The 27946-nt window shown below is 56.1% G+C and overlaps 2 long non-coding RNA genes across 11 annotated transcripts in view; both read left to right on the forward strand.

The window, feature by feature from the left end:
• Nucleotides 1–947, forward strand: part of LOC129126473 (uncharacterized) — a 43739-nt gene extending 42792 nt beyond the window's left edge. For all 10 annotated transcript variants that reach the window (XR_013184171.1, XR_013184174.1, XR_013184169.1 and 7 more), the window contains one exon: nt 307–947. This is a non-coding gene — a long non-coding RNA (uncharacterized LOC129126473). The remainder of the gene's footprint in view (nt 1–306) is intronic.
• A 1092-nt stretch (nt 948–2039) lies between these two features.
• LOC143695169 (uncharacterized) lies at nt 2040–27631 on the forward strand. Its single transcript, XR_013184149.1, has 2 exons — nt 2040–2879; nt 24052–27631. It is a non-coding gene; the product is annotated as an uncharacterized LOC143695169 (long non-coding RNA).
• Nucleotides 27632–27946: the final 315 nt, after the last annotated feature.

Genomic DNA, 27946 nt, shown 5'->3' on the forward strand with positions numbered 1-27946 from the left:
CCATGCCCCAAAGCCTAGGGAGGAAGGACAAGCCGTGAGCCCTCCCCTGGCTGGCGGTGTGCGGGGCAGGCAGAGGTACGGGATTGAGGAGGGTGCAGGGGAAGCTTGGCATCTTGGGGACTACAGTTTTCCCAGTAATGAAGAGGGTAAGGTGGTCCAGAGCCATGAGAAACGTGTGGTGGGGAGGGAAAGAGGATTGGAGTTCTGCTCCACCAGGGACAAGTTGGTCTGTTCTCAGCCAAGCGCTACTGGACCATTTCTCTGACAGAGATCATAACCACTCTATTTTCTTTCTTTCCTTCCTAGATCCCAGTGAGTGGACAAGGAACTTTTGAAGCCTGTGAGTTCCTTCTTCTAGTTGACTGCCACCTGCCTGGACTTGCCATCTGACTGCTCTGAGTTTCTCCAGGAGAGTCCCAACCTGCTTCTCCACTGCCCCAGAGAGGAGAGAGCTTTGTCTCGTGAACACAGTGGATTTCTGCATCACTTTGAAACACAGCGGTGCAGCCATGGGGAGGGAGCCAGGGCAACACAGGGAGCCAAGGGATGATCCCACACCACTCCTGTACGTTGTCTTCAGTGCCCTCAATACCCCAGAGCAGGACCAAAGTGCTTAGGCAGAGAGACCTGAGCCAGTCACTGTCTCACCTGGTGAAATACCAGGTGTGCGAAGTTTGGAGGGAGTTTTTAGCCCCTGGCTTTGCTCATGGAGCAGAGCTTGGTCCTTGCTGCTCTTGATCCCTGGGTCTCTGGAGCTGTGGGAGTGCAGCCTTCCCAAAGGCACTGTGCTGGGCCCATGAGGACCATGAGCTTTTCCAGGCCAGGCAGCCCTGCTGCTGTTGTACCCTCTCTGTTCCTGTAAGAGAAATGTACTGCCTGTAATTCTGTCCCATTCAAATCCTCCCAACCCCATGCACTGTTGAAAATAAACTCTCTCTTTTGCAAAAGCGAGCGTGTGATTTGGTGCAGTCTCGAGATGGAGGAGGCAATGGGCACAAAATAAATCCAGGCAAATCAAGAGGGAAGGGGGAGCAGCCGAGAGCCAGGCAGCCGGGCTGCGCCGTGCCCCGCATCAGGCACATTTCCCTGAAAGCCCGAGCGAATCCCTCGCCGCTCAATGATCTTTATTTGGTCTGAACCCCGTCTGGGAAGTAACCGCTAAACCCAATGCAAACAGACCCCCGTGAAAGAATATAATGAATATGTCTCTCAAATGATTTGGAGCCCTTCTGCCTGCAGAGCAGGGTTCCCCATTGTGCCCCGCTCCTGGCGTGCTCGGGGCAGGCTGCGCGAGGTGGCCGCTTTCCCAGCTGAAATCCGAAAAAAGCAAACAATGGGTCAAGGCCGGCATTGTGCGAGCCCAGGCAGGCAGAAGGAGCGCAGCCCGGCATGGCCAAGTTCAAGGCTGGGCAGGGGGCCGGGCGCGGGGATGCTAATGGGGGCTGCGCGGGGGCTGCGGAGCAGGGGGGCCGGGGGGGGGGCTGTGGGATCTTACCCTGCGCAGCCCTGAGCACCCAAAAACCACCTTACAGAGAGGCAATGATTGCCAAGTGCAGCGAGGGGTGCTGGGTGGGGACACCGGTGGTACGGGGAGGAATTTGGGTTGCTGGGGGGCTGATGGTGCTTGGGGGGGTGGTATTGCTGTGGGGGATTAGCGTGAGTTGGAGGAGAACTGATGCTACTGGGGGCAGACTGGTGCTATGGAGGTGTTTCAGGGAGAACTGCTGTTGCTAATGGATATTACCGGGGGAACTGGTGCTGTAGGGGGGCTGCAAGTGGAGATGGGCACAATGCAGGGCCCTGCTAGTGCAGTGGGCATCCTGGGGGCGATCTGGGCTTGAGAGCCTCGCAGAGGATGCAGCCTCTTTGGGTTTGCCTGCAGCTCCAGGCCCGAGCAGAGACCCCCCCACACCCCCTCATCTCCCCGCCGCTCCCCCCTCCCCGGATGAAGTGTGCGGAGACAGGCGGAGCGGCCCGTGGAAAAACACCATGGAGGGCCTGCACAAAGGGGGTTTTATTCAAATTTGTTTAGAGTTTAGCGGATTTGCATGAAAAATGTGTGAGAAAAGCCGGCTCCAATGACCTCATCCCCAGCTGCCATTAATGTTCAATTAAGTGCTGAATAGTAGCAAAGGGGGGACCGGCCGGGACGTGCAGAGAATCCAGGCTCGGGCGCAGACTGTGAGAACCGGGCGGCCCCCCCGACCGTCTGGCCCCGGCCAGCCCCGACGGGGTCCCCCCGCCGCCGCCCCGCTCTGCACCGGGAGGTGCGCTGAGCCCGTCGGGTCTCAGCCCGTCTGGGTTATTCCCCGGATCAGTCGCATTCTGAAGCAGAGTGCCCCCCCGCCGCGTCCAAGGTGGGTGTTTGGAGGGGGTAATGCCCCCTCTCTGCGTTGCCGGGGCTGTTGTCACTCCCCCCGCAGCCCGCCTCGCCCGGCCCGAAGCCGCTCTCCGCCTGGCAGACGGTGTCAAAGCCCAAGTTCAAGTCCACGCCGAGGGGCTCTGCCCTGGGATTCCCAGCTCCTTTCCATCCTCCGCCTTTTGTTCGCTTCTGACAATTGCTCTTTATTTCTTACACACCCCCAGCCTCCCCCCCGCACCCCCCTCCCTGCCCGCACTTGGCACCGTTTAGCTGTCTGCCTGCAAACTTAACAACCCCGGTTCTTGGTATAAGCACTCAAATTACCCTTCTTTCTACATATAAACACGGCCCGGGGTGTGCGGCTCTCCCCGGCCGCGGGGTCCCCCCGGCCCAGCCCGGCTCCCCCGCACCGACCCCGGCCCCGGCCGGAGGAAGTTTCTGCTGCGGGACACGGCAGGAGAACACGAGCCGAACACAGAACCCCCGCTCCGCGTGGCTCCCCCGGGCTAGCGCTCAGGTAAGGGAACACACCCCCCCCGTTCGCTTTTGGGGGGCTGCCTCTGCTTCGGGGCGTGATGACACAGCAGGTTTCGGGGAGAGATGGGAGGGCGTCTCTCTGTAGAGGGTTCCCACATACTCCTGGCAAAACCAGCCCTGCCTGGGGCACGCTGATGAGGAGCCCCGAGCCGACCTCCCCCGGGCGTGCGGACCCACCCCCGGCCGGGGTGCGGCGGGGACACTGCCTGGCGGGGGCAGTCGGAAAGCCAGGGGAGGTGGCCTTCCCAAACCTGCCTCTGCCCCGGCCTGCCTCTCTCCGCCCCCCTCGAGAGGGGAACACCCACCCGGGGAGCGGAACGCGGGGCTGGGGGGCCTTTGAGGGCCGGCACCCCCCGGGCTCCCCAGCACCGACACCCCCGGACCCGCTGCCCTCCGGGACGGGGCTTCGGGGCAAAGCCCTCGCCGAGGGTCAGCGGCACCATCCCAGCTGGGTCACACCTCCCTCTGCGCAGGTGTGAGGATAGGGGGCAGGGGAGGCCACAGCGCAACCGAGGGAGGTGCTGACTGAGCCCACAAATAAACCCCTTCCCCTACCTGCGGCTGGGTAGTGCTGGGATAAATTGGTCGGGACGGGGCGAGTCTGGGGGCCTCGGGCAGATTTAGGTTTTCGGCTGGTTTAATTTTTTTCTAAGACAATTTCGTGTGAAGGAGGGGAGGATAAACACACACGCCCCTCCACCTGCCAGGGCTAAAATAGAGATAGCGGATGGAAGGAGCGAACACACCTTCACCGGGGAAGTGAGCAAGGTTTGGGAGAGCGAGAAAAGAAAGGAGGGGATAAGAGGCTGAGAAGGGACAGGGAGGAGGAGGGATAACGGGTGGGGGAGACAGGAGGGCATCCCCCGAAAGCCGTCGTCGAGGCCAGCGCAGCGCCCGTCCCCGGCGCCTCGGGGCGGGCCCGGGGACACCGGCGGGGCCGTGCCGTGCCCAGGGCCGAGCGCTGTCACGTCGCATCGCGTCACGTAGCACCGTGTGGTATAATACGGCGCCATAAATGATAGCGGAACATAAGGACATACGTGCTCTTTATTTATGTACGGAATGGAGCGCATATAAGGCTGTATTGCAGTGCAGCCGGGAGTCGCCCCCGGTCCCAGAGCCCCGCGGGGTGCGGGAAGGTCGCGCTGTGCCGCGTCCCCGCCGAGGGTGCGCTGGGGTGGCCGCATCCTCGCTCGGAGAGCGGGGACAGAGCGCTCCCCGCTCGGCAAAACATCCCTTCTCTCTCACGTGCGTCTTTGAAAATAGCGGCGTGGGCGCACCCCGGCGCCGTGGGAGAGGCCGCGCTTTTTTTCTTTCTTTTTTTTTTTTTTTTTTTTGGTGGCTATTTCAAAAACCCACACTCGCACCAGTGCCTCCAGTGTCCGTCCTTTCCGTGGGCCCGCAAGCGTGAATGTACGCACGGCTGCTTCTCCCCACCCGTGCCTGGGGACACCTCTCGCCCCCCTCAGCAGAGGAACCAGGGGCGAGACCCTCGGGGCACCCACCCGCGGCTCTGCACCCACCGCGGACTTCTCACGGTGCCGGCCGACCCACAGAGGTCACAAATTGCCGGGGGCTCAGCACCCGGGCGAGAGTCGGAACCCCTTGGAAGGATGGAAAAGATTTTCCCCCGGTTGGTGGGAAATTAAAAATATCCCCGTGCGTGGAAACAGTGAAGATTGGGGTCTGGGTTTGGGGAAAGCGGGACAAAGTGGGGGGAAAGGAGGGATGGAGGTGAAAAAGGAATGGAGAGTTGAAGGAGAGGATAGAGGGAAGGAAGGGGAGAAGGAAAGATGGAAGGATGGAGGGGGAGAAGGAGGGATAAAAGGTGGAAAAGAAATGGACGGTGAAAAAGGAGGGATGAAGGGTAGAAAAGGAGGGATGATGGGTGTAAAAGGAGGGATAGAGGTGGGATAAAGAAATGGATGGAGGCGAGAGAAGGAAGAATATAGAGTGGGAGAAGGAGGAATGCAGGGTGGAAAATGAGGGATGGAGGGGAAGAAGGAGGAATGGAGGATGGAAAAGGAGGGATGGAGGGAGAAAGGAAGGATGAAGGGAGAAAGGAGGGACGGAGGGGGGAAGGGTACCGCGCCCCCGATTGGCTGCTTAAGCACAAAATCCGGAGGTGGGTTTGCGGGGTGGGGGCGCGGAGGGGCCGGGGACTGCTGGGGGGCAGAGGTGGGTGCTCGGGAGGCTGCAGGCCCCCCCGGCAGCAGCCATTTTGTGGCAGTACCTGCCTTGGTGCCAGGGCTGGGCGGTGGGGCCGGAGCAGAGCCCTGCCCGACCCTCCCCGGCCCGGCGGGGCGGTGAGGGGCGCGGGGGGGGGAGGCCTCCACGCCACGGTGGGAAACGTATTACCGCGCCCGCCACGCTTGCCCATTGACAGAGATAAACATGCAAATGAGTCTCTTTGCATGTCATTAGCATACAGGCAGATTGTGGGGGGAGGGGCCGCAGTGTGCGCACTGCAGCGTGCTTTAATGCAACACCCAAACAGCCATTGCGGGTCTCTCCCGCCAGCAGCACCTGCGGCTCCCCGCGCCCCCCGCCGCGGGCACTGGGACCCCAGCACCCCCTGGCACCCCCCAGCCCGCCGAGCCAACACCGGCGCTGTCCCGCCGGGCACCCGGCTCGTCCAGCCTGCCCGGGGCTGTAAGGCACAAGGATACGCAGCGATAAATAAAGCCAAACCTCGGGAAGCGGCTCTTTTTGGGGCTCTTTCTGTGTTTTCACCTTTTTTCGTGTTCTTTCACCTTGTGCAGGGAAGGAAGCGGGCGGGGAGCCCTCAGCCGCCGCCTCTTGCAGCCCCGCTCCCGCCACCGCCCTTAATTGAGTGGGTTGGGTGGAGTGGGGAAAGGGAGTGACAAAGCCGACGGATTTGGGGAGGGAAGGTGCAGGGGAATGGGTACCCGGGCTGGGGGATCCCCACGGCTGCCGGAGCTGGGCAGCGGCCGGGGTGCGCCCTGCGGGAGCGCGTTTGCGAACGACGGCTGCGAACCTGGGGGCTGCGTCCGTCTGTGGACACGGCTGTGACCGCGACCCCCGCGAGTGCCGCCCCGTGCGTGCCCGCACACGCGTGTGCCATCCCCGCGCCGCACGCGTGTCCCCGCTCGGGTGGGTGTGTCACACCGAGGGGTGCATGTGCGTGTCCCGTGTGTGCCCCACGGCGCAGGGTGTTCGCACACAGCCCGGGCACCCTTCCGGAGCCTTTCTCCCACGGGCGAGCACCGCGCCCACGGCCAGGGGGGTGCGAGGAAAGGGATGAGATGCGGGATCCCTCCCGGCCGCGCTTCCCCTCCGTGCCCGCCGTCCTGCGGCGAGGCTGGCACCGCAGAGGGCCCCGCCGTCACCGCTCCGGGTTTTCGTTGAAGGGGGAACAGCTCTGCCGTCCTTGCGAGGAGGGCAGGCGAGCAGCGTGCGACGGGCCGCGGAGCGAGGAAAACGCATCCGAGTGGCAATTCAAGCTCAGCGGGAAAAGGAGGGCACTGCCCGGGCACCTTCGTGGCTCAGTCTTTCCCCCTCAAATTCCCGGCACATCTGCGGGCAGAGAGCGAGGAAATGCCCTGGCGCCGCGGCTGCGGGGCTGGGTGCGGGCCCCCGGGGGGACCCGCTGGGAAAGGAACCCCAGCCCCATTTAGGGTCCACTCGGCAGGGAAGGCACCCCCTTTTCTTCTGCGTGCCCCCGAGACACGGCACAGAACCCCGTCCCACACCTCCCAGAGCAGCGGCTCCTCCCTCTGCAAAGAAAGCGGCTTTTTGGTCCCGCAAGTACACCCGATTTTTATTTTTGCAAAGGAACACACTTTTCATTCCTCCAAATAAACACGATATTAAAAAAGAAAAAAAATCTTGTAAATAAGCCCGATTTTTATTCTAGCAAATAAGCCAGCTTTTCTCCGCCCCGGTGGTTTATTTCTGGCCGGGAATGACAAGGCGGGGAGAGGACGTGGGGCTGGACCGGGCAGTGTTTTGGGGAGGGGAGAACCCCAACTCCAGCAGGCGTTGAGAAATTAAATCGCCCTGGCTCATCTCCGTGTCCCATCACAGAGGAGATAAAAGCGCCGGCGAATTTGTTTTCTAACACAATTTTTAAAACCCCGAGTATATCCTTTGCCCGTATGTCCTCGGGAGAGCGAAAATTCACAGAGCAGCCCCGTAATGATTTTTTTTTTGCTGAAAATTCCTGTCAAACTCAGTTAATAGATTATAATTACAAATAATGCCGACTCTTTTTTCATCGACTAAGTATACAATTGGAAATTAGAAACGCCGATGTTTTGGTATTATTAGTAGTATTTTTATTATAATAATTATTTTTATTATTATTATGTATATGGTTTGTTTTGTATGTAGTGGGGTTTTTTAAGTTTGAGGATTGGGTTTTTGTTTTTTTTTTTTTCAAATAAACCTGAAATATAATTTTCTTAAGCTTTAGCAGCCTTTCAGAAGAGGACCCCGGATAAAATTCGGATCTTCTGCCTTTTAAAACGACAAAAGTGTTAGGCGAAGGTTCTGGGAGAAGCCCCGTAGCACGGACAATGCCGAGCGGGGATGACTCTGTCCGGCGTGTGCCACTTACGGAAATCATCCTTTTAATTTCAGACTCGAGTAAGAGAATTCCAAGAGTCTGGAAAAGTGATTTATGGAGACCTTGAGACCTGCGGCCGCTGGGGCGGCCCCGGCAACCCCGGCCCCGGCCCGCAGCAGCCCCCGAACCCGCTCTCCATCCCCCTGTGCCCGATTCCTCCAGGATCAGGACGGCAGGGACAGCCCTGAGCTGCAGGGCAAAGTTGGCAGCGCTCGGCAGGATTGCTGCCCGGGCTGTGTGGGGCTCAGGGTCCGGCCCGGCTCTGCGGAGCCGGTCCCGGTCTCGGTGCGGGGCTGTCACCATCTCATGCCGCCCACCCCAGGCACAGCCCTCACCCGGGGCATCTCTGGCTCCGGCTTTGGGGCAGCCACGGGCGGGGAGGAGGAGGGGAGCGCGGTTAACGAAAGAGGGCTCTATTTCTGGCTGCAGGGCCGGCTCTTTGTCGCTAGGACCGGGCAGGGCGACCCCGCGTCTGTGGCACCCCGTTTCACCGTCGGGGAACGGCGGGGAGTCCACGGCGTCCCCAGCCCCGGGAGCAGCCCGCATGCCGACGAGGGCGGCGGAGGCTGACCGAGCCGCTCGATAGTCATCAAATCAGCCCCTCGGCTGCACTGGCGTCCCCCACCCACGATTCCCGCGCAGTGGAGGGTGTGTTTGTGTTGGGGTGGGCTTCGACCGGTGCCAAACCGCGGCCCGTCCCCACGGTACAGCCCCGTGGCTTGCCGGCCGCTGCGGCGGGTGATCCCAGCCCGGTAACGCGGGGAAAAGGAGGCGAGAGCTCCAGACCGGGCCGGACCAGGGAGGACCACTCCTCCCTCGGCCCGTCGGGACGTGGCCGGAGGATGCGAGGGGACCCAGCGGCGCCGCGCCCCGACGGCGGCCCCGCCCCTGTCCAGGGTCCTGAAACAGCCCGGGGCCGCCGAGTCCGCCCAGCAGCCGACGGGACGGGCCCGGGGCGGGGGGCGGCGGAACCCCGCGGGGTGCGGGTGGGACCCCTGTGTTGCGGGGTGGGACTCCTCGGGTGCGGGGCGGGAGGCGTCGGTGCATGGGGCGGGAGCCGGGAATGCCACCGAGGAGACCGTGGCTCTCACGGCGGCGAGACGGGCCGGCAGCTGTAGGGCCGGCCAGCGGCCCCGACGGCGCGTTTCCATGCGCTATTCTTCCCCGATTTACTGCTTGTCACCGGCAGCTCAATGGGGGTCCCCCCGTCTCCGGGACCTACGCTGCCTTCCCCCTCTCCCGCCCCCGCCGGCCCCGGGGCCGCGCAGAGCCGACCCCCCCTCCCCACCCCCCGGCACAGAGCTCTGCCCGTCGGCCGCTCCCCTGCGCGGCTTCGGGGAAGTTCAAGAAGTTGCCTGGCCCCGCTCCCTCCGAGCAGAGCCAGCCCAAACACCAGCGCCTGCCCCGGAATATTTCACCGTCGGGCAGAGGGAAGGGAGGGGGAAAGACGGCTTAAATCCACCCCCCCAAGCCCCTCGGGCTCTAATCTCCCATGCATCGTTACAACTGTCCGCAGCGAGGCGGGGGAGGCCGGGCTGCAATTAGCTATAGAGCCGCTCGCCTTGCAAACAGAGGGGCTCGGATTATTGCAAATTCATTTCTATTTTCCAGGCCAGCGCTTGTATTCTCTGTTAGCATAAGAATAGAGCCAGGCCCTGTGAACTCCTCCGACCTACTGACCCCTCTCCCCAGAAATGAATAGCAGCACTTTCCGTCCCCCCCCCTCGCCAGCCTCTCCAGCAGACTCGAGCCACGGCCTAAATTCCTAATCAGGGTAATTTAATATATCTTAAGCCCCTGGCTGCTTTATTTTCACTCCTTTTTTTTAGTTTGTTTTAGGCATTCACTGGCTCTCACCCCGTCATTAGAGATCCTTATTTGACGGATATAAGAAGCTGTTATGAGACTACAAGTCTCTTTTTATCTTCTAAATAAGCTGTGCTTCCCCGTAATTAGAATGGTGTTCCCAGCCTTTGAGGCCTTTCAGGGCCGCCTAACAAAAAACTTGCAGGAGCTGAATAATCCCGAAGTACAGACTCCCCGGCCCAAGCAAAGAGCCGGGACACAGAGCCGCGCCGGGCGGGGCAGGGCGGTGGGAGGCGGCGGGGGCACCCACGCGTGGGCAGCCTCGGCTCCGCCCGCAAGTGTGCAGGGGTGGCCTCGCCCGCACCCCCGGAGCGCTGCGGTTTCGCTGGGACCGGGACAGCCGCCCGTCCTTTGTTTGGGGCTCTGCTTCTGGCGCCTCCACCCCTCTGCGAGGCTCTCGCCCCCTCCCACAGCCGCCCTTGTGACAGCGTGACCCAACCCCACGGGACAGCCCCGGTCCCCGGCGCTGCCCCGGCCCCCACGGCCCCGCGGTGTCCCCGCTCCCCGCGCCGGGAGATGCCGCCCCAGCGCGGCCGGGGGGTCCCGGAGCGCCCCCCGGGAGCCTCGAGCCGTCGAGGGGATCCCGCCGGGGCGCGCCGCTCGCCCCTCATTGGTCAGCGCGGGCTGACGGGTGCGCTCGGGGCCCGCGGATTGGCTGGCGGGGCGGTCGGGCTTGGTGTCGTCACGGCTGCTCGCTCGACGGGGCTCCCGCGGGCGCGGGGACGCGGCGGGCGGCGGGCGCGGCGGGCCCGTCCCCTCCCGTGAGCGGCCCTGTGGAGCGGCAGCCCCGGCTGGGCCGTGAGAGCACCGTGTCCCTGAATATAGATACACATAGGTGTGTGAAATAGATGTGGAAACGCCGGGAAAGTGGCTTTGGGATAATTAGCCTTCTTGATGTGGTTGGAGAGTTATCTAATCCAGAGGAGCCTAAAGGCATCATTACGGAGACAATATTTCAGGAAATCCAATTCATTGGAGCAAAAATATGACATTCATTTTGCTGGTTATGTTATTACAAATATCCTTCAAAGCCGACATTTCACACGCCCTCCCTCCCCCCAGAAAAAAAAAAAAGTGAAATAAAATAAAATAAAATAAAATAAAATAAAATAAAATAAAATAACCAGACTAAAAGCCCCAAAGCTACGGGATGGGAGCCGGGAGGAGGAGGCCGACGGCAAAGGGATCAGTCCTCAGCTTCCAGGACTTGAATGCAGAGGGCTGATAGGACACGAAAGTGTTTGATGCTGGAGGGAACTCCCGGAGTGGGGCAGAGAGCTGTGGGGGGGTTCAGACAGAAACAGCCCCAAACACCGGACACCAGCGCTGCGGCTGTCGGGGCCGGAGGAGGCCGCCCCATTCTCGCCTTGCGCTGGGCTGCGCGCTATTTCCAGCTCTTCCGCGGCGGAATTTGCGGTGCGAGCGGCGGTCGGCGGCGGGCAGCGGGCAGAGGGCAACGGGCAGGACGGCTCTGCCCCGTACGACCGATCTCGGAGCCGAGCGGCGTAAAACCACGGCCCCTCCGGGCACGGCTTCGCCTCTGCCGGCGCTGCCCGGAGCTCCGCTGCCCAGGCAGGGCTCGCGCCAGTGCCACTGGTGATACTGGTGCGACTGGTGCCCGCCGGGGAGCAGCTGGCCGGGAAAGGCTCTGCTGGGGTCTCCCTGCCCGGATCACACCGTTTCCCACCGTTTGTGTTTAGGGCCGGGGACAGGCGCGGGGCCGCAGCCGCTGATGGGGTGGCCGTCAGTCGGTCAGCATCTCCCCAAATCCCACTCAACGAAATCCGCTCCTTGGAGCGTCCCTCGCCTCCGCTCCGCACCTCAGACCGCCGGGCACCCGTCCTGCTCCCCGCCGGGGCAGGGACACGCGTGGGCCTCCGCCGTCGTGCTGTGCCCCGCGCGTCTTTTTGTAAAGAGATGGGCAAAACGGGGGAGGAAAACGCTGTTTCCCGGCCCTGGCCGACAGCCTCGGCGGGGAAGCCGGGCCGCCCATCCAGCTTCGGTTTCCCGAGTCATGCCGGGCTCCGAGAGGCCGATGTCGGCTCGTCCCGGCGGGGCGGCGGCGGGTGTGGGTCCCGAACCGCGCCCAGCCCGGCTCCTCCAGCTGCTGCCACGTCCCCGCTCCAGCTCGCAGCCTGGTTGTTTTGTTTAATTAAACTCAATGTCAGTGTTAATTTTCCGCCTGGCCGGGCAGCCCTGCCTTTGCCGGAGCCGGAGTTTGGTTACAGATGTCAACGCGCCCCATCGGGGCTGCGCCGAGCCCGTGGAGACGCGCCGCGCCGGCCACGCGTGGCCACGGCCACGGGTTCATGGCTGCGGCCGTGGGCTGCGGCACCGGCAGAGAGCAGGGGCCGGACTCGCCCGGGACCCACCCCCGCCACCGGCGTCTAGGTCCTTGCAGGGACAAAAAGGGTGGGTACTCATCGTTGTGATGTGTGTGGTGTAAAGAGCTGTCCCTGTGTGTCTCGAGTGGATTTCCACGGAGAACCGGGAAACTGGTGACAATCCGTCCCGGCGGGGTGGGGGCGAGACGCTGGGAAACCTGGAGGTGCGTTTTGGGAGGAAGGAGATCCTTCCTGGTGCTATAGGAAAGAGGTTCCCTACCGAGGTTCATGCCTGGCTCTGGAGGGTAGAGATGCTGCAGGGACAAGTGGAGGATCCCGGGCCACTCCCAAACCAATGTCAGCTCTGGAGACGACTGCCTCCCTCCCCAGAGGTGTCCCAGGCCAGGCCAGAGCACAGGACAGTGACAGGGAGGGGGTCACTTTCTTGCCTGCTCTTGCCCTACTTTCTGCAGAGCCCTCAGTCCCAGCTCGTTCATTGCCTGTCCAGCAGCCAGGCACCTCTCTGCTCTCCCTAATTACTTTTCTAACCCCTCCAAACTTTTGGTGGCTGCAGCACCCCAAGTGGCTGCCAAACCAGCTTCTTGTGCCAGGCATCCAGCTGCAGCATCCGAGCCCCTCTTTCTGCAGGCTGGACTCTATTTAATTCCTCCTCAGACTGCAGCTATTGCACAACTCCAAGATGCCTCCTCGCCCTGCCCTGCTGCCCCTCCAGCCCCTGTGGGATGCCCTCAATGAGGCAGTGACCCACATGGCACAAGGTGAGCCTGTTCCCCACCTATCCCGCCATCTTCTCTGGTCTATCCTGAGTCATTTCTGACATGGCTCTTGCCAGTGCCCAGGCTAATCCTTTCAACACTCATGTCTTGGAGTGCTCTTCCTCCACGGATGTGGCTGTTTCCTTGCCGTGTAGGTGATGGATTTATTTTCTCTGTGCTCAACACTGAATTCCTCCTCCACTTGAAGGCCAAGTTCATTAGCACGATGAGTTCCTTTCCGTAGCCCTCTACACAGTGCCAGGTCTTATGTTGGAGCAGCAGTGGATATTGTCCCGTTGCTACTTCCTCCCTCCTCCCTGGCACTTCTGAAGGCTCTCACTCCTGTCTGCTGCGGGGGCTCCGGCACTGGCTGCTCTGAGCTGGGAACCCCTCGGGTTTGTTATGCCACTTTGTCTCCTAACTTTTAACCGGTTATTCATTCCCCAGCTGCTTTTCAAACTTCCCTTCTCGGCAACAGGCTCAGCCTTATTTACCAAACAATCAGGTTTATTGCTGTTTCTCCCCATTCTTTGTTACCATTTCTATCTGTTTTCCCCATTAAACTCAGGACGTTGTGGTTTTCCGGACCCCCCGTAGAGCCCTTTTGGGGAAGTTGGCTATCCTCCATTCCTATTTACAAAGACCGATTCACACAGGAGGCTAAACTACAGCTACTGAAATAGCCATTTCATATTTAACTTCTTCTAAAAGCCTCCCCTCAATCCCATCTTTTCTCACTGCCTGTTTCTGTGCACTCGATCAAGCTGTTTTGCAACCAGGGCATCCAGGCCCCCATAGGACTGGGAGATTTTCTGTGAGAGGAGGTAACAGTATCCAGTGCAGGAGGGTCTTCAGTGTAGGGGTTCATACCATTTTCTTCTCCTTCCATTCTCTTCTCCTGCAGCTTGCAAGCCCCCAGGCATCCACCTTTGGTGCTTTTTGTTTGTTTGTAATCAGCAAATCATTCCTAGAAATTCCCTTTGTCTCACTTTGTTGTTTTATGTCGATGCTGGGGAGTTCATCTCGGAGAGGAATTTGGGATGGGATCTGGGGGCTATAGGGGGCCACAGCCCTTACACAGGTGACTGGTAGAAACAAGCCACCATATGCCTGCCCCACCCTGATGGGGTGGATTTACTTCTACCACCTGTCCCTAAAACTCCCCACACAGATCCCTCTCTTTTGGTGGTTGCCACCATCCAAATATCCCAATCCCTTTTCCAAGACAGGCATCACATCCCAGGAGATAGAGGATGGATGATGGTGGGCTCAAAACAGGAGAATCCAGAGGGGTTGCAGGGTTGGCCAGTGCTGGTCCCTGAGGAGATCCAGCCCCCTGGCATGTGTCCACCCTCTGCCTTGATTGAGGTGCAGGTGTGAAGAGGAGGAAAGTGGGCCCTGCCTTATTGGAGCCGCTCGTAAACAAAGCCACTTGAGTGGAGAGGATTCAGAGAGCCCAACAGCCGCAGGAAACTATAATTACGTTTAAATATTGTTAGCATCATTATCTTTTATCCGCCATCAGATTAAAACAATTATGGCATTTTCAGGAATCGTCCTTGGCATTCTCTTGACCGACGTTATCTGTCAGGCAGGAAATGTGATTTTCACTTGGAGAGGTGCCAGCCACCGTGCGGCCGGTCCCACAGCCCCTGCGATGGGAGAAGCCAGCAGCCAGGGTGAATTCCCATTTTATGGAGAAGCCCACATTCATCTCATTCCCTGTGGTCAGGCATCAGTCACTCCATCCTTGTCCCCATATTATTCAGAATTTCTACCGATTTGCCTTGGGATTGCCAAACGGTGGCGAGGGGAGGCAGAGGTGGGGACGCCAGGCTGTGCCATCACCTCTGCCGGTGGCTGTGGCAGCGTGCCGGAGCGGGTGGCCTTGGCAAACACAGCTCCGTGCCTGAAAGCTGTGGTGAGCAATTTACCCGAGGAACTCATTTCAGGAGATCTAGTCTAAGTTAATTAAAGATGGCTGGCTGGGGTCATCGCCTTGGCAACAATTAAGGGCAGGAAAGACGCCTCATTAGTAATAGTTTTTAACAAAAACCATAATTTTTCATATCAAGACAATCCCGGGCGCATAAGACGGGGGGCAGGAGGATGCTTTCTATCTGGCTTTCTCTTTCCCCACCCTGTCTGTGGGTTAGCTCACAAGGCAGGACTGAGAGATGAGAAAACAGGATTGAGAGGAAAAGCCCCTTTGCAGATCTGTATGCTGGCAAGGGTCTGGTGGCCAGTGGCCAGTGCCTGGGCAGCAGCACCAGAGCTGTGGAGAAAGGGGCACATGGATAATGGGGGTTATGCCCGGAGGGTAGCAGGTGAAATCCAGTTTCTTGGGAAGGGGAGAAGCCACGAACTGGCCATTGCTGCTGTGCAGGGGCTGCCTGCATATCCTGACCCAGGGAACATCGTGCCAGGCTGCCACCCCCAGCCACCGGCGATGGGGTTATTCCTCCAGCTGTGCCTTTGTTTTTTAATTTCCCCCTTGTACTCCAGAAATCTTAATGCCGCTGCCTACTAATGCCAGGCTGGGCAGAGCAGCTTTATTTTCTACTTAATTAACTGTCATCCAGTGATTGATCAATTAATGATGGAGCCATCATGGTAATGCTCTGGGAGCTGGTGCGCCGGGGCCAGGCCGAGTCATGTGCTCGCCTTCCCACTCCTACCTGCTCCGGCACCCGGCACGCTCCCCCCGGCACCAGGGCTGTGCCGACTTCCCTCCTGACAGCAAAGGACACTGTGACAGATGGAAAATCCCTTGCTCCCAGGAAATTTGGCCATTTACAGGGCAGCTGCATGAGGGATTGGGGACGAGCAACTGGGGAGCAGGAGTGATGCTCCTGCCCTGCCATCCCTGACTGCTGTCTGGAGGTGGCAGAGGGGCCACTTCCCTGCTGGACACAGTGCCTGCTGCTGTGTTAAGCTCTAGCTCAAGTATTTCTGCAGATTCCCCACGCCTTATAGTGGCATTTTGGCTGATTTTGACCACCTGGGTGATGCTCTCACCACTGACCAAAAGGAGTCAGGGTTCAGCAGAGCAAGCAGCAGGGCGGTTCTGCTTTTGGCCTCCTCCTTCTCCTCCAAAGTTGCACACACGGCTCAAACGGGAGAGATAAATATAAACTCCACTCAGATATCCATAGAAACAGAGCTGGAGATGGAAGACCCCATGCAGATAAAAACCTTTCTCCTTCCCACACACTGCTATTCCCAGTATTATTCCAAAGCATTTTATAAAACCAGTAGAGCTGGGCAGGGAACAACAGAAATGACCAATAAGGTGTTAGCAGGAAAATCCCGGAACGGGGGAAACACTTTTTCTGCGGAATAATTCATCTGTTATAAAAAACCCCATCAGAACCGTGTTCAAGAAGGGGCGAGGCTGCACCTGGAATAGTGGGGCCGCCGGCACACACGTGCACAGGGCTGAGAGGGATGCAGCGAGGAAGTGGTGTAAGTCCTGTCGCTTAATTACTGTTTCCTCTCCACGCCCTGCAAAGTGCTGAGATGTGGATTTGATGTGCTGAAAAGCGTCTGGCATCTTGTCATGCACCAGCCCATCTCCAGCATTCAACAGCTGGAGAACAAACCTCCCCACGCACCCCCAGGTGTATTCCTGCACCTACAACATCGCTGCCTGTTTATCTACGGATCGGTCCCGGTGATAACGTGTTTGTTCAGACAACTCTGACGGCTGCTGGGGAAGAAACCGAGTTGGTACCAAAGGGAACCAGCCGCTGCTCAGGGCTGCGTGTGCAGCTCCTCCTCCCCACCGGCTCCAGATTGAGTTGTTTGTCTCATTACATCCCTGCACACACATCCGCACCCACACACCGACACATATATAATCCCGTGCGTACAGCCAGGAGAAAACCTTATATAGTATTATAAACATCGTTCTATTTTTTGAATTAAAGCTCAAAACCGTTCATTGGAGATGACACATGCAACACGTTCAAGCCCAAGAATAGGTTTGGAAGCAACTCGGGAAAATATCAATATTCTCCAGCGTTTCCTTACATCCCAAAACCAATCCAGCATAATTTCTGCTATCAATAATGCATGTTTACAGGGAGAAGACATTCAAGGAGGCCCATGGCTCCAGCCCATCCTCCCTTTAGGGGTGACGTTTCTGCACTTCCCTGGGCTGGGAGACAGATTTATTTCACCTATCCTTATGGCAAGGAAGCTGTTTGCGGAATTAACCCCCCTGGGAGTTTTTTGGGTGAAGAATAGAGCCTTTTCTCTGCCTGCTCGGTGCCTGGAGGTGCTCGGTGGTGTGAGGTGTGGTGTGCCAAGAGAAGCTTAGGCAGTCCCTGGGCTCGTGCCGGCTGCCGAGCTCCCACATGTCGTGGCCATGTGGAGCCTAGAAATAAGCTGAGGTTTGGGTGGCAAGGAGGGGTTTGCAGTGTGCCAAGGTGGGGGATAAAATGGGGAGTGGGTGGCAAAGCAAATCTCCCTCGTAGTCACACAGGAGACAGCAGAGAGCTGGAGAAATTGTGAATTCATTTGGAAAAGTAATGGCTGAGCACCCTCAGCATCTCCCTGGCTTGCCTCCCCATTGGCTTCACCCTGTGTGAGGCAGTAGGAGCTCAGCAGATCCTGGGGGGCTTTTTTAGGACTGAGCATGGGGTGGAGGAGGAGGAGAGGCCACGGGGAGATGAGCTGGCTGCTTACCCACACAAAGGGGCCCAGACCAGCGGTGCCCAGCATGCCCTGACCCCATGTGGGGCAGTCAGGAGGGCACAGATATATTGTGGCCAGCTCAAAAAGATGGTTCAAGACAGAGCTGGAGCAATTTAAAACCAATTAATAACTGTAAACTGTCCTGGCCGTTGCTGTTCATTAGGCAACCACAAAGAAACTTTATTTTAGAGTTGCAAGTCCTCTTTTTTTTTTTTTTTTTTTTTCCAGAGAGAAACTTTTTAAATATGTAATTGGCTCTGGGAACCAGGACCCAAAGGGGTTGCAAAAGCAAGGGAAGCAATTGCCTTAATCAGTCCAAGATCTCTGATTTATTTATGTATTTATTTCTATTTCAAAGCAGTGCTGCTCATCATATCAGAGCCTTTAGAAGCACAATTATTCTCTCGACAGAAGAGCTAACCTAGGCTGCGATTATTTGCCTTTCTGAAAGGCAGCGGTTCCCCGTCAGCCGTCCTTCCCATGAACGCAGTCCCGCTCCCGCATCTCTCCGAGCGATTTTAGCATCTGAGAAACATTCCCCCCAGCCTTCCCAGAGCCACAGCCTGCCTGAACACCCAGCCTTTCTGCCGAGCTTCCCAGCTTCAAAGAGTGGGGCGAGCGTTCACTAAATAATGATTCTTTATTCCTGTTCTTTGGCTGCTTTTCAATCGGTGGTCGGGAAACGTGCTCACGTCTTTATGGCTTGTAAAAGACACTCGAGGTCACAGGTGGAAGGAGCTGGGCAGACCCAGCCCCAGGTGGGTTTTGGAACATGGGGGTTTGCTTGTGTTTCACCCCTGAGGAAAGCTTTATTTCCAGGCTGTGCCTGGAGCTGGGATTGGGGTGGAATTCAGAGGCGATGCTCTGCTGGCCTGCAGAGACAGAGGGTGTTCCAGCAGCGGAAGGGAACAAGTGGAAAGACAGGAAAAGAGGGAGCTGTCCTTTGAAAAGAAACCTTCTGGAAGCTGCAGCGGGATGCCCGGGGTTGGGGCAATGTCCCAAGCCCTGGCTGCCCACCCTGGGAGCACCCATGCACAGGGTGAGTGGGCAGGTCAGCGCTTGGGATGGGCAGGCTGGTTCCTGCGAGGTCAAGGGGGCCACTGGAGTGGATCCAACACCGTTCCCTCCACCAGCTGCAAATTTTTGCCCCATAAAGAGACAAATCCCTTTTCAGTGAGAGCTCTGCAAGGATCCCCATCTCGGGGGGCTCAGCTGCCCCATCCCTGGAAGGTTCCCACAGCGAGCAGAGATACAACACTGCGTCCCCAAGCCACCATGGGGCTCCTCTGCAGCAGCACGAGCCATCCGTGGGCTCGGGAGAAATCCTCGCGTGTTGTTTCCCCCCATCCCCGTCCCTGCAATGCATATTTTGCGAAGGTTTAATTGGCAGCAATTATTAACTAGCACAGACCCTGGAAACCTGCCAGTCAGGAAAATAATGAACCATTTTAATACACATTCAGCCCGTAAACAAATGTGGCTGCCAGAGCCATTGCGGCCGCCTGGCACTGGGAGAGGCAGCACAGAAGATCAGCAGGGAGACCCAGGGCAGCCCCACTGTCCTTCTGGCACGGGGTTAGTGTCTGTGTCCCCAAGGCCACCCCGTGTCCCTATGGGAAAGGCTTCGCCTCTCCCTGGGGTCTCTCCGCAGGACCCTAACACTGCCCTGAAATAGGAGCATCAGTAATGGAATGGAACCAATCCCATGTAATTTTAAGGTGTAGATTTGGGCTTTGGGATAGTTTTGGTGCGTGGAACTGGGTCTGTGCTTTGGGAAGTGGGGCACAGGAGACCCCCACTTCCCAATGCACAGACCCAGAGAGCCCCTGCAGCGCATCCTTGCTCCCTGCCTTGCCCTGCATCTCTCCCTTGCTCCCACGAGCCCAGCTGGGGTCCTGGTCCCTCCACCCTGACTCTCAGAGTCACAGGCACGGGGAACAAACCCACTGTCCCCTGGCATATCCCTCAGATCCCTCCTTTATCTGCTGGCAGGCTGCCCCCAGACAGGCTTCCAGGGTGTTCAGGCAGTGGGCAAACAGCCTCTCTGCCCGCTGCAGGCAGGAGAATGAGATGCTGTGTCCCTAGAACATCCCTGGGGCACTGGCATCCTCCAGCACACCTCAGCACCCCCCTGGCATCCAGCTCAAAAAGGCAGCACCCCCCTGCTAAAAAAAAATATGGGACACAGGCTTGAAATTTTTCATTCAGGGAAATATTTCTGCAAAGGAGCCACTTTAGGTTTATTCTACAAGGGATACATTTTTCCATGTTATTTTTTAATTTTCTCTCTCTCTTTCTCTCTCTCTCTCTTTTTTTTTTTTAATAGTAAAATGGGCTGATGGTTCTTTTAACTTTCAGTAATTTGTGGAAATTAAAAAAAAAAAAAAAAGAAAATCATTTGCAACGCGACCCAGATTTAAATGGCACTCTGAAATGGATGTCGCCTGGCTTTGTTTTTTTGCCTTTTTTTTTTTTTTATGAACTCACTCCCAGAATGGTGAAAAATCTCTCAAATCTAGATCATGAAAGTGTAATGAATTGTTTTCCTGATTTTTTTAAATGTTCCTGACAAATAATTATTCTGTATCTGAAAGGAGATTAAAATAATCTTCGTTTTACACGTAGCTCACAGAGGCATATTTTACCATTGGAAAATAAAGTAAAATAGTATAAACCAGAGAAACTTAAAATATATAAATTAGTAAAAAGGTGGAATCAGCTCTTTCCTCAGGTTCATGTGTGTAAAAAGGCATTTTTATATCTTGCCTGAGCTAAGACTATTGCTGCCTGCTTTCAGAAGTGGTTTCTTCCCTTGAATTAAGTACCAAGGTAGTAAAGATACAGTATTTATAAGCCAAAAAATAAAGCAGGCACAATTTATTAAACAGCTACAATGTGACAATAAATAATTTTAATGTCAATCAAAATCGGATTATTGTCACTGAAATTTGGATTGAAAAGATAAAAGCCTGAAAGGAAGAATTGAAATCCAACACTGGAGACGATTCCAATATCTTTGTTCCTTGCAATAAATATTTTGGGTGAGAGTTTAAACCAGCTCATTCTTAATTTGGGGGGGAAAAGGTTGACTGTGGTAGACTTTCAAGAAATATACTAAGAAAATATATTCATGTTTGGGATTGGTGAGAAGAGCTTTTTTTTTTTTTTTTGTGTGAGAAATAAAACAATTTTATTTTATTGTATTTTTAAAAAAACTGCTTGGGTTTTAATTTTCTTTTTAGTGTCAGGCAGTGGCGGGAGAGGGATGCTTTTCTTGACCCAGAGAATATTCTCCCTTCTTCCTCCTATTTTGGAAAACCCAAACTCAGCACCTCTTGAATTAAAATTGGGCACAGCCGCCCATGATTTGGGACGGGAATTTTTTTGGTGGAGCCTCAGTCCGAAGGTCCAGGGAGCCCTGGCTGCTGTGGGGTTCTCTGCCCCCATCAGCCCCAGCCCCTGCCTGCCCTGCTGGGCCTTGGGGACAAGGGCCCCCTCCCAAAACCCTCTCCGCAACGCTCCCCTTTGATCCCAGGGATATTCACGGGGGTAATATGTGCATCCAGGGTGAAAAAAGCCCTTTCTCAAGGTGGTAAAAACTGCAGTAATTCCCCTGGTGGGGAGCAGGGCATGTAGGAGAGCGGAGGCCAAAGACAGAGCTCTGGGAGACACATCCTCATCGCCTATTTTTTAATCCCAAAATGAGGACGATGACGATGGGGTTCAGGCAAGGCTTCTGGTCTCTGCTGCATTCCCTTGAGGGGCTGAGACCCTCTGGGCAGGAGAAGGGTCCCTTCCTGACAGCATTGCCCAGCTGCCCGCCTTGGCACCGAGTTCAAACCGTGCCTGAAACGGCAAACATTCAACTGGAGTGGCCGAGGCAGGAACGCTCCGTGTGTCTCTAGGGCAACGTGCTTGTTCTGCATCCCAATAATGCCCAATCCCTCCTTTAGACAAAGCTCCCAATTGTTTTTACAGGGATTTAGGTGCATGGTATAAATAAATAGGCATATTTATATATATTTAAAGGTGGGTATGTGCACACCAAATTAATATCCGATATTGGTGTAAAGGCAGGGTGTCAGAACATGCAGGGATTGAGGTGTGGGCTAGGAGTGGGATGTCTAAGTTTGTCCCCAGAGCAGCTGATGGATGGACAAGGAGGGGGCCGGGTGGTTTTAATCAGCATGTGTGTGTGTGTGACAATAGTTGGGTGAAGAAGGGGACCTGACACCGGCATCCTTGATTTGTTATAAATCACACACATAAAAATTGGGGGGGGGAAATTAAATCTTGGGGATCGCAGTGCTTTCAGTGCCAACTCAATCCCCAAGCTGGAACAAAGCTTTGCCAGCCCTGAAATAAATGATGCTTCACCTAATGGCTCTTATCCCTTCCCCACTGCCTCCGACCAGGCAGCTTTGGGGTTTTAACGATGCCGACGTGATGAGAAGCAACGTCTGGGCCTGGTGCTGATTTTTGCCAGCAAAGGTGGCCCTGCCAGGTGGGGTGGAGGCCCTGGGGGACTCGTGGTGGGGAGGGGAGGCTCGTCCCCATGTCCCCAGGTCCCTGCTCGGCGGTGGCTCCGCTGATGCTCCGCAGCCGCCGGGCTCCTCTCTCTGCTCAATTGCACAGCGCGCAAATGGAATCGCTCTCCTCGCTGTGTTTGTGGCCATGGGAGTGGAAGAATTACATTGGGCTGAAAATAGTATTTACTTTTACTGATTGAAAAATAGATGTTAGGAAAAAAAAAATAAAAAAAAAAAAGCAAAAGCAGGAATTGAAACTATAATTACAACAAACCATATGTAAACTCCCAGGTAAACACTGATTATACTGTGTCATTTCAGCCAGACTTTATTAGCGAGGGAAGAACAGAATCTTCTTTCTCTCTCCGCCCGTGGCGGATGCAGCATGCAGGATCCCACTGCCTGCCATTTGCAGAACACTTTTCACCCTAAAAATTCTCAGGTTCGTGGCCTGATCCTGCCTAGCTCTCATCAGCTGCATTCCCCAGGTGAGCAGCGCCATTCCCCTTGCATGGCTGCAGAGTGGGGCTCTCAGGGTGCTGCTCTGGATGCAGGTCTGAGCTGCCCCCTGGCACATCCTCTACTCTGGGGAGAGCCAGGGAAGGGATTGGAGTGTGCCAGGGAAAGAGAAACTCAGGGTGTGGGACCCAGCCTGCTCAGTCCTACAGCGGGGTGGGATGGGATGGGATGGGATGGGATGGGATGGGATGGGATGGGATGGGATGGGATGGGACAGGATGCCCCAGTTGTAGAATCCCCTTTCTCTCAGGCAGTTCACAGGCCCAGCTGCAGGAGGACAGGGCTGGGCAGATCCATCCTTGGAGAAAAGCTGGAGGAGATGAGTGGCTGTAGCCTTGCCAGGCCCTTAGCTTGCTCCCTAGCAATGAAGCCAGACCCCCTTTGTCAGGGAGCTGCATCCCCAGAGCCCAGCACCCCAAATGAAGGACAGGAGCACGGTTGGAGTATTGTTCCTGGACATCTGTGTTACACAGCATCCCCCTCACTCACTGCCACGGCATAAGGTCCCACAAAGCCTCCAAAAGCTCTCCTCCCTGCCAGGTCTGGTGGAGACAGAGCAATGCCATCATGACATGTCAGTGTCCACTGTGTCACCCTCAGGACACCTCAGGGCAGTTGCAGCATCCCCTCCCCTGCCCTGCCGTGCCAGGGTCACCCGGCAGCACTGTCCCCTTCGGATGAATATTTGGGGAGCTCTTGCCGCAGTTTCCTTGCGGGGTGGATAAGGGGAGATGGGAACGGAGGGGAAGAAGGAAACCACGAGTAGCGCGAGGAACGCCAGGTATCCTCCTTACACAACGGGGCCGAGGGCTCGGCGGCCTTACAGCTTTGCCATAGTGGCACCCTGTGGCAAAACGCATTACTACAGCTGGCAGCGGCTCCGGAGGGGGACACGGCCCGGGGGCCTCGCCCCGGGGGCTCGCACCCTGTGCGGACACACATGCAGGGACGGGGTGCAGGGGGATGAACAGCCGGGGGTGCCCTCCACCGGGACATCCCATCCCCCGTGGCGGGTCCCACCCATCTCCTGGGGTCAGCCGGGATGGTCATCCAGCCCAGCCATCCCCAGGGATGGGGCTGGAGCCCGGGCAGGCTCGCTGGCCATTGCACGCCGCTCGCCTGGGGCTTTCTGGCGGCATCCGAGGGGCCGGGCTGTGTGATGATGGGGAGCGGGGTGTGTGCGTGTGCTGGTTTTCTCCTCCCGGAGCAGACCCCGAGTGACGGAGCGAGCTCTTTGTCTGCCTTCGCCTGCCTGTCACGGCTCCCGGCGTTTCCCAGCCACCTTGCACGGCGCGCAGCCACTTTGGCAGGAGCTGTCTCGGAATTTTAATGCGGCTGATTAACGCGCCGCGGTGTAATCGTGGAGCCAGCCGTACCCCTTCCCCAGCCCTGCCTTTTGGGGGAATGAATAACCCAACCCAAGCAGGCACCCCCGCTCACGGTGCCTCATCCTGTTCTGAACTGAGCTCGAGAATGGGACCGAACTGGAGGCAGGAGGTGATCCCAAAGGATCCTGATGTTAGCCCAGAAAGCTGAGGGGTGTGACAGAGATGCCTCTGCCATCCTGGCACACCGGTGACAGAGGTGGTTTTGTGGCCGGCACAGGGATGTGTCAGGGGTTGTGACACCCAAGGCGTTTTGGGAAGGGTCACCTCTCCCTCTGGGAGCAAGGGTGAACAGTGGAAAACTCCAGGCAGAAGGGGAAGGTGAAGGGGAGAGGGTGGAGAGGAAGTCTGCGTGTGGAGCAGGGAGAAGATGGCTGAGCAGATCTCTGTGCCACCCAGGAGATGATGAGGGGGAGTTATTGACACAGAGGACACACTGCTAAATTTTCAATCTGTCCCTTTCTTAGGTGGTGTTGACAGAAGAAGATGGGTAGGAGATTTCAATGGCAGGCACACGTGTCCCAGGAGAGGGTGAGACACCAACAGAGATGGAGCAAGAAATGAGCCTTGGACAGCTGCAGGAGAGAAACCCAAACCTTCTCTGGAAACTAGGGTCACCTGCAGGCTGGGGACACCTTATGAAATACCCATCCCTCCAGACATCTGGGAGCATCAAGCAGCCATCAGGAGCTGGCATGGGCCCCATGGGCACTGGGGAAGGTGCAGAGCACAGCAGTGAGGGTGGGAGGTGCCACTCAGGACCCACCTCGCTGCTGGGATGTGCCCATGGATAGAGGGGGAAATGTGAAAGGGACAACAGGGAATCAAGGGAACACAACAGCACCTAAAGGGGTGAACACACAGAACGTGTGAACGTGTGAAACAAAGGTGGTTTGGGCTCAGATGGGAGAGAAGATCCATACCTGGAGCATCTCCTTCAGAGGGAGATGATTTCAGAGGGGGTGTGAATGTTTGAGCTGGCTCAGGATTTGCCTGGGGAAGGTTAGGCTGGTGATTCTAGAGTGATTGCAACCAAGCCAGCTCTGCTGGGGATGGCTGCAGTGTTTATTCGTGGTGGGGAAGGAAGGGACCAGCTGACTTTTAGATCCCCAAAAGCATAAAGAGGGGGAATGGGTCCTTTCCCATGATCATGGACAATGATTGTACTACTTCACCTCAGGGCTTTTCAGATGTCAGCCAAGTCCCAAAAAATTGAATTATGAAGAAAGGGGGAATAAACCCCGATGCAAGCAAGGCAGCACAACCTCCTCCCCTGCCTTAGGGCTGCCCTTACTAAAAGCTCAATTGATCCTATTTTTGGGACTGAAAGGTGAACTCCAAATGCAGAGCATTTATGGGGGTCTCTCTTTTCACCCTTAGAACAGAGACCCTCCCGTTTCCACAGCTGCTGGGTGCAGCCTCCTGGTCCCACCATCACATCCTTTTGTCCCAAGCAAGATCTTCCTTTGGGAAGGCAATTTCATTGCCATGCACCTTCCCTGGTTTTCTTTGGGTCTGTGTCCCCTCTCCAGCATCCCTTTACCCTATTAATATCCTTTGACTGTCCTCACACCTGCAGACAATCTGGTCCCCAACCACCTCCACCTCCCCCCTTCCTCAAAAGCTTCCCTCAGCTGTCTTTAAGTCGTAGCTGAAATCTGTGGTATGTAGGAGGAGAAATTCAGTCTGACAGCAGTTTAAAACACCGCACTACTTGGCAGATTTAAATGCTATTTTAAATATAAGCTATGACACAACGGACAAAAATAGCATTGAAAATACCCTGTCATGTTCCATATTGCGAGGAATAGGGAAGCAGACCAGGCTAGAAAGGAGCAGAGAGAAGGGCCAGATGGAGAGGAGAGGTTATTTTGTTTGTTTTAAAGAAACTGGATAAATGTATTTTGTATGTGACTGAGTAAATGTGTTTTATAGAGCAACGAGCCAAAAAAAAAAAAATAAACCTTCTCATGAAAAATCTACATATTTTATTTGATGTGGGATCTGCCAAAGCAGGTTTGCTGCTGAGAGGATATATTTGTTATCAGGTTGTTTTGGAGATGCTCAACACCAGCAGCCACCAGCTACTGAAGACCACTTGGTCTCTGCTGAGTCTTTTTCTTCCCTTTATTTATCTATGTTTTAATAGGAATTTGCTCTTCTCAAAAAAAAGGAAAAGCCATTTTAAATACATGGAAGTGACTTTTCACCAGTGACTTCCAGCTTGGTGACCCTGCTCTGGAGGAGCTGATGGATTGCAGTGCTTGGCTGGGAGTGTCCCTGCAGGGTCAGCCCGTGGGACCAGGGAGGGAGGAAGGGATGCAGGCTGAGCCACCTCTGATTGCCCAAGGTGCCTGGGTGTGTGCCTGGGACATCCTGGGAGCTCTCCTGACCCTGCAGCATGGCTGCTTTCTGGCATGGGTAGGAAGCATCTGGAGCATCTGGGCCCTCAAACTGCAGGGCTGCAAGGAGAGGTTTCTTCATCATTCTTCCTGAATACAACCACTGCTCCAAGCTGCTCTCTCATCACAGCATCTTCTTCCCCACCCCTCCACACACACTGCCTTACAGGGCAGGACAAACATCTGTCCACACTTTGGGCTTGTCTCATGGGGCTGGGTTTTGGCTCCTTCCAGTCCCCCCAGTATAACCAGCAGTAAATCTGGTTATGAGAATGACCTGAGGAGAGTGCAAGAGACTGGGGAGAGGTCAGAATGTGAGCAAGTCTCGGCTGCAGCACCATGAGACACACTGGAAAGCCTGGAGACAAGGGCTGGAGTTCCACACTAGACTGTCCCTACCTGGGGACAGGCACAGGGTGACAGGTGCCAGCTGTGTCCCCAAAATGGGGCAGAATGCGAGGTTCACTCCCAGCTCAGGGTCTGAGCAGCTCTGCCTCTGACTGCCTGATGGTAATAGCAGTTGCCCTCTGCTGGGGTAAGGATTTGATCCTGACAACAGCTAACAGCACAAGTTACCAGGGTGGCTGAGCTGCCAGTGCTCTGATGAACACCCTGGCAGGAATTCAGGGGCTCCCCAAGCCTCCTGCATCCATTGCTAATCCAGCTGCAGCAGCTGAAACCAGGGGCAAAGACACAGAGTGAAACATTTTTGCTATCATCTTAAAAAGGTCTTTTTATTTTAAACCAAACATGTTATTACAATGGAAACACACAATTTGAAGAGCTTAACAAAACAGTTCAATGAAGCCAGGTTAGCATTAGAAATCAAAGACTGAGATCTTTCAACCCCTTAAAAATCACCATGGCCTGGGAAAATGTGCCCCCCCCCCCCAGGCAGATTTCTCTGACCATCCAGTGGTGGATGCATAAAAAGCAAAAGCTTTTTATTAGGAGAGAGAACAGCCCTGAATCTGTGCTCCCTTCTCACCTCTGGGTGCCCACTCCCAGCCAGGGGCTCGTGGCTCCTCCTGATCCTCTGGCTGTGCCCACCTTGGGGTTCCTGTGGACAGCAGCTCTGTGGGCACTCTGGAAGGAAGGCAGACCTCAGGCACTGCTCACATCAGGAACAGCATCACTGCTCACAGTGTCACAAAGTCCGTGACCTTTTCTGCCTCTAGACTAGGGCAACTGGCAGAGCAAGGCACCCACACCTCCACATCTTAATAAAGATTTTAAAGACTCCCAGTTGCCCTGCCTGTTGCAGGGCAGAGTCAATAGGCAGCAGTTTCAGCATGGAGAACTTGGCTCCACACGTGTGCCAAGTGGGATGTACCCAGCTCTCAGCCTTGTGCACCTTGCAGAGGGGGCTGTGTACCCTCCCCAACACCTCTCTGTGCATACAGAAACCCAGAACTAGAGGGAAACAGGAGGAACCCTGGTGAGAGGTGAAGGAAAACTCCTGGTAGGGCCAACAGAGGCTTTGCTGGGCTACAGACTAAGTAGCATCACTGCTACCAGAGCTGAGAGCTCCACTCACCAGTGATTTTCATGCCCCACTCAGAAAAGCAGAAGCATCGCTCTGTAAAAGCAGCTCTGTTGTGCTTCTTTTTTTTATTTCAGATGAAAATAAAAGCATTTCAGTGTCTTTTGATCTGCCTCACTTCCTTACTGACACATTCAGGATGCTCACAAGCATTTTGGTGTGGTGGGTCCCCATACCTCAGCAAGGTCCCAAGATTCCCTGGAGAATTGCATTCATGCCAGTACAACCAGCAGCAGAGAAGCAAAGCAAGGATGGGATGTGTCCCTAGCCTCCCTGCTTTTTCCCTGGCTGTCACCCCTGTTGCAGTACAAGCCTCAGGATGCAGAGTTACTGATGCTCAGGTACTCAGCAGCTCCGGGTACTCCGGGCTCCTGCCCACCTGCAGCAGGTATTGCAGGGCCAAAGCTGCTCGCTGGA

The sequence above is a fragment of the Agelaius phoeniceus genome, chromosome 13 (assembly GCF_051311805.1).
Source record: "Agelaius phoeniceus isolate bAgePho1 chromosome 13, bAgePho1.hap1, whole genome shotgun sequence".
NCBI lineage: Eukaryota > Metazoa > Chordata > Aves > Passeriformes > Icteridae > Agelaius > Agelaius phoeniceus.